This window comes from Ursus maritimus, unplaced genomic scaffold, assembly GCF_017311325.1.
Source record: "Ursus maritimus isolate PB19 unplaced genomic scaffold, ASM1731132v1 scaffold_30, whole genome shotgun sequence".
NCBI classification, from domain to species: Eukaryota; Metazoa; Chordata; class Mammalia; order Carnivora; family Ursidae; genus Ursus; species Ursus maritimus.
The window spans coordinates 9,213,920-9,220,247 of record NW_024425564.1 but is presented as its reverse complement, the minus strand read 5'-3'; the positions used below and the strand labels follow the sequence as shown (position 1 = coordinate 9,220,247).

The 6,328-nt window shown below is 40.8% G+C and overlaps 3 non-coding genes across 3 annotated transcripts; 2 read left to right on the top strand and 1 right to left on the bottom strand.

The window, feature by feature from the left end:
• Positions 1–186: 186 nt before the first annotated feature.
• TRNAI-AAU lies at positions 187–260 on the top strand. The gene has a single exon. It is a non-coding gene; the product is annotated as a tRNA-Ile (tRNA).
• Positions 261–573: 313 nt separating this feature from the next.
• TRNAI-AAU lies at positions 574–647 on the top strand. The gene has a single exon. It is a non-coding gene; the product is annotated as a tRNA-Ile (tRNA).
• Positions 648–5,448: 4,801 nt separating this feature from the next.
• On the bottom strand, positions 5,449–5,521 carry TRNAV-UAC. Its single transcript has one exon. It is a non-coding gene; the product is annotated as a tRNA-Val (tRNA).
• Positions 5,522–6,328: the final 807 nt, after the last annotated feature.

The window sequence follows — 6,328 nt, the reverse complement described above, 5'->3', positions numbered from 1 at the left end:
TTTTTTTTTTTTTTTTTAAGTGTTCATCTTTCGTGGGTTTTGTTTTGGTCTCCCCTCCCGCCCTCCTCCCCTCCTCCCCTCCTCCCCCCTTCCCTCCTCCACCCTCCCCCTCCTCCGTTTGGAAGAACCCGTGGTGCCCTCAGTTGTTGCTTGTCTTCAGAACAGAGGCGGGCCACGGCGGCGGGTGGCCGGTTAGCTCAGTTGGTTAGAGCGTGGTGCTAATAACGCCAAGGTCGCGGGTTCGATCCCCGTACGGGCCACATCGGTAGCTGTTTTACCATTTCTGTGCAGAGTCCCCACGGAGCATCCCGAGACCACCACTACCGAACCGAAATACTTGTGAGGGCTCGGTGACCTGATGTCTTGTTTGTTGCTGTCTTTTTTTAAGAAGTAACATACGGACGCTAAAGTGGACAGTATTTTTAAAGGAAATTGAGCAAAGAAGGGCGGCTACAGTTAGACAAGAGCGGGATAGGAAGAGCTGGAGAATTTCCTGTTTTGTGTTAGAAAAAAACTGAAAGGATTTTGGCTTATATTACACTTTCAGCAGGGACTAAGAGGGCTTCTCACGGTGGCCGGTTAGCTCAGCTGGTTAGAGCGTGGTGCTAATAACGCCAAGGTCGCGGGTTCGAGCCCCGCACGAGCCATTGCGTCCATTTAGACGCTTAGTTTCTGAAAAGCTCGCTTCTTAACGTTAGAGCTTAGATACCAAAATCTTGATATATTCAGAAGTTGAATCGGAAATGTTCTAACTTTTTGCATCATTGATGGAGGGAATGTGCACAGGGGGAGGCTTTGGGAGACTTCAGAGCACGCGGGAAGATGACCTCCGTAATGTTCAAACTAAGCACGTTCTGCCTCAACTGTGAGCATTAAAAGAGCCCCGAAAGAAAATTATGTATGATTTAACATTTTTAAAAATCTCTCCACTCTTTAGAATGCAATAATTACCTGTTATTCTGTGTCTGGTACATGCCGGAGATATATTGTTATGTGAAAAAAACAGAATCCAAAACAGTTTGTGCACGATTTTGATTCTTCTATTTTAAAATCAGCTTTACTATGAGATGATTTAGGTACAATAAAATGCACCCATTTTAAGCACAGAATTTGACATATTTATACAGGCAAGTAACAACCACCGTGAAGTAGAGACCGTTTCCATGATCCCCAAAAATTCCTTCGCGCGCTGTGGTGGTAAGAACAACGCGCCCCCCCCCCCAAGATGTCCCCATCCTCGTCTCTGAGCTCTACAAATACGCTATAAAGGGACTTCGCACGTGCAGCTAAGGATCTGAAGAGGAAGTGATTACCCTGAATTATCTGGATTGGGTTCAATGGAATCACAAGGGTCTGTGAGAAGAGTCAGGGTCACAGAAGATGTGACCCAGAAGCCGAGGTTGGAAAGACGCAGGGCTACTCGCCAAAGAACTCCAGCGGCGTCTACAAGTTGCACAAAGCAAAGGAACAAATTTCCGTCTGGAGCTTCTGGAAGGAATGACCCATTTTAGACTGACCTCCAGAACTGTAAGATAGTAAGTTTATGTTGTTACAAACCACTGAGTTACTGGTGATTTGTTACAACCGCAAGGGGAAGCTGGTACACCCCTTCCCCTGAGTTATACCCTCATCCCGCCCGGGCAACTACAGATCTTCTCTCTATCGTGATGGTTCTGCCTTTTCTGGGATTTCTTATAAATCATAGATTATATATTCTTGTGTTCCTGGCTTCTTGTGCTCAGCACAATACTTCTGAGATTCATTCATGTATCAGTAGCTTTATTCCGTTTTATTTCTGAATCGTACTCCACTGTACAGATACATCACCCTTTGCTTTCCATTCGCATGTAAATGGACATTTTCACTGTTTTCATTTCTAGCTATGAAGAGTGCTGCTGGGAAGATTAATGGAACAAGTCTTTGTGTGGACATATGTTGCATTAGTCAGGGTTCTCCAGAAAAAGAGAGGGAGAGATTTTAAGGAATTGGCACAGGCCATTGAGAAGGTTGGCGAATCCACGTCTGCGGGCAGATCAGCAGAGTGCTAACCCAGAAAAGAACTGCTGTTATAGCTCCAGCCAAAGGGCAGCCTGCTGGCAGAATTCCCCCTTCCTCAGGAGAGGAAGGTCTTTTTTCTTTTAAGGACTTCAACTGATTGGACGAGGCCCATGCACATTGTGAAGGGTAATCTGCTTTACTCAAAGTCCACTGGTTTATTTTTTTTTTAAGATTTTATTTATTTATTTGACAGAGAGAGAGAGAGAACAAGCAGTGGGAGCGGCGGGCAGAGGGAGAGGGAGAAGCAGAATCCTCACTGGGCAGGGAGCCCAATTCAGTGCTTGATCCCAGGACCCCATGATCACAACCTGAGCTGAAGGCAGATGCTTAACGTACTGAGCCACCCGTGTGCCCCAAAGTCCACTGGCTTAAATGTTAATCTCATCTGGAAAATATCTTCACAGCAACATCTAAACTAATGTTTGACCAAATATGTGGATACTGTGGCCTAGCCACGTTGACACAAAGTTAACCATCACATATGTTTTCATTTCATAAAATACCTAGGAGTGGAATTGCTGGGTCCTTTGGTCAATGTGTTTGACTTTAGAAGAAACCACCAAATGTTCTCCAAAATGGTAAAGCCATTTTACATTCCAAACAATACTTTAAGAGGGTTCCATTTGCTCCAAACTTCTCCAACATTTGATATCGCCAGACTTTAAAATTTTAGACAGTCTTTTTCTCTTGCATTTTTTTCTATGTTCAACCAACTTTCATTTCATTTCTTCCCATTTTTGTCCATTTGTTTTAATTTTTTGAATTTCTAACTTAATGTGATTTTTTTTAAATCCAAAAATGCTTGTTTGAAAATGTCTCTTGCAACGACATGGATGGAACTAGAGGGTATTATGCTAAGTGAAATAAGTCAGTCAGAGAAAGACAATTATCATATGATTTCACTCATGTGGAGCTTAAGAAACAAAACAGAGAAGCATAGGGGAAGGGAGGGAAAAATAAAACAAGACAAAATCAGAGAAGGAGGCAAACCATAAGAGACTCTTAATCATAGGAAACAAACAGGGTTGCTGGAAGGGAGGTGGGTGGGGGATGGGGTAACTGGGTGATGGGCATTGGGGAAGGTACAGTGATGTGATGATCACTGGGTATTGTATGCAACTGATAAATCACTGAACTCTACCTCTGAAACTAATAATACACTATATGTTAACTAATTGAATTTAAATAAAAAAATAAATAAAACTTTGGGGCACCTGGGTGGCTCAGTCCGTTAAGCGTCTGCTTTCTGCTCCAGTCTTGGTCCCAGGGTCCTGGGGTGGAGCCCCACATCGGTCTCCCTGCTCATCGGGGAGTCTGCTTCTCCCTCTCACTCGTCCTCTGTGCTCTCTCTCTCAAATAAATAAATAAAATATTTTTAAAAATTAAAATTAAAGAAAAAGGAAAAAATAAATAAAAGGATCAAAAAGTGAGAATTTCTTAGTTACTAAAAGGAACACACATTGAACAAGTATGTAATGTTATTTATGTTCACTTTAGTTTATTGGTGCAGCTTATCTTTTCTTTCAGTACATGAGATTCCATGAAGTCTTAAAGTGATAATGTAAAATTTTCTTTGAGTGTTAAAAAAGGAAATTATTATATGTCATCAATATTTCTTATATGAAAATAATGGCTTAATTTAAAATGGCTCTTTATTCAATACTCATTATATGATTAGTACTTATAGCTGCTTCACATTATTGGGAAATAATATATACATGAAAATAGGATTATCAAAATGTATTTGTTCCTGAAAAACACTACACTTTGCAACTAGGTTAACTAGGTGAATACTATACTTTTAAACTAGGTTATACTTTTAGAAAATCTTTTTTTATAATATTTATGCACAAGTGGTTTTTGATTTTCAGAAAAGAAACTTTGTGTTAATTTTAGGTATTTTCTTCAGTATAAAATTATAGTTATTAATACTCAATAATGTCATGACATGAATTTGTAAATTTGTTTTCATATATTTTCATTCAAATTGCTTTTGAAATGCAAAATAAAAGAAAATGTCTCATTCAAATGAGAGCTGTGTTAAATTTTTCTGCTTTATCATTTTTGGAAGAATTTTCAACAGCTAAAATATTTTGATTTTGTGTTTTCTTATAGTTGCTTTGTATAAAGTTTATTCAGATATTGTGTGAACAGATTTGGGATAATTTACACAATTCCTAGTTCAAGACCAACCTCTTCTATCCCTACATAAAAATGCAGTAACTTTAATAGATGTCTTTGGGAGCGGGGTAGGGGGTCCACAGGGGCAAATTTCTCTGTCTTCAGATTTCTGTCTCCTTTGATCTCGCAGGATTTTGAATCCCTTCTTCATGTTTCCTCTACCGTCCAATCTCCAAAGGGATCTTCTCCCTCTTGTTTTCTTTTCACCCAGAGGTCCTTCCTTTGTGCGGCTACTGCCGTATTTCTGGCTGACATCCAGTTTCCTTCCTTGTAGACGGTGCCTTCATCTACCAGGAGCCCTTTTCAGTGTCTTCTCACTCAGAGTGGAATTCTGTTCGATGGGAGGGAAATTTTAGCTGATTCTTAGGATCTCAGTTCCCATTTTCTTACTTCTAGATGGATTTCTGGACCTTCCTCATTCTCTGCAAAGACTTGCTTTTGGGAGCTCCTGAAAGATAGGTCTGCTTGGATTGGGTGTTTATAGTTGTCCTTACAAGTAACCTGAAGTTTGCGGTGCTCTCTCTTCTAGTCGGGGAGACGGTGTGGTTTTATTGTTGTGCGCGTGTGCTTTAATATGTTGGGAAATTCAGGTCTGAGCAATTATTACTATCCTTGGGTTTTAAATCACTACCCAAATTATGAAACATCAAAAATTACATGGTGCTTTAAAAAGGAAAAAAAAAGTGTGTTTCCGTTTTATTTAATAGTGTCAAATTTTCTCAGATGGCAGTGTAGCAACTTTCTGTCTACAAGCACGCGAGTGTTCATGTTTCCCTACAAAACCACAAAAGAATGTCTGATCTACCTCCTTAAAGTCTGATTCTGTGGGAAACCACACATGTCTAATTACATGAAAACTGGAGTCTTCCAGTTTCTGAGATCAAACACGTGGGGTTTCCTTTAACTACATTTCTCCACCTCTGCTGCTTAAAATTGCCAAAGTAGATGCTTTTCTGCCATTACAAATCCTTAACATTGTAACTACTATGGATTTCGTGTTGATCAGGCCTTGCTTGTAAGTGTTCTCTCCCTGGCCATCATAAAAAGCAGAGAAATCCTCTGATAGTGCAAGCCAGCCCGCCCAATCAAGTGAGTGTCCAGAAGGGGAAACTGAGGACGCAATCCACTGGGCCCTAGGTTATCTCAGTATGTGGAGGGAAAAGGAAAGCTCCCTGAATTTCTTTTGAATGGAAGCCAAAGGTAACTTCATGGTTCCACTGGGAATCGAACCCAGGATCTTCTGCGTGTAAAGCAGATGTGCTAACCACTACACCATAGAACCTGAAGATGACCCATTTTCCCAGGTGCTCTTACTAGAATCAAGGTGAGACAAGAAGACCAAAATTTGGTATAGATTGTTATTATGACTAAGAATTAACTCCTGTGAACTTGGCCCAGGGGGGATGTGTGGGACAAATGAACTATCTGCATCTCACATACACAAGCTTGAAAGTCGTAATGAGTACTGTGACTTCTCCATTTCCATTCTCCTGGACCACTCAATCTGGCCCACATTTATTGTTTTTCTACCCACATTGATTGAGAGCTTACTATACTCCAGACACTTTTCAAGGGTCTGGGATAGAGCAGTACATGCATGGTTTAAAAAAAAAAAAATCCCTTCTTGAGATGACATTGTGGTACTAGCCACTAAAAAAGTGCATTTCTATTTCATGGAAACTATCCTTGAATTTAGCGGCAGTCCACATTAACTCCCCCTTTGCCCCTTGTCCTGAAACTACTGCACATTTCAATTCACCAGATAAAAAAATGCATTCACTAAGATCACTATCAAGCCCATCATAAATATCTAGTATTACTATGAAATTAGCTTAGAACTTGCAGACCTCTTGAAAGAATCTTGAGGTTGTTTAATGCTTTGCCTTACATAAGAGAGAGTTAGAAGCCTGGGTGTAACCCAAGTGTCTGTGCTGTTGGGCTTGTTTCTTTGAGCTCCCGTAGGCAGAAGAACATGCCTGAGCCAGTCTGCTAGTCCCATGAGGAGAATGAGACTCACACGGAACAGAGTCCACTCTCCCTCTACCCCAGTCTGAGTCTTTATCAACTGATCCTCGATGGTTCAGCAAGT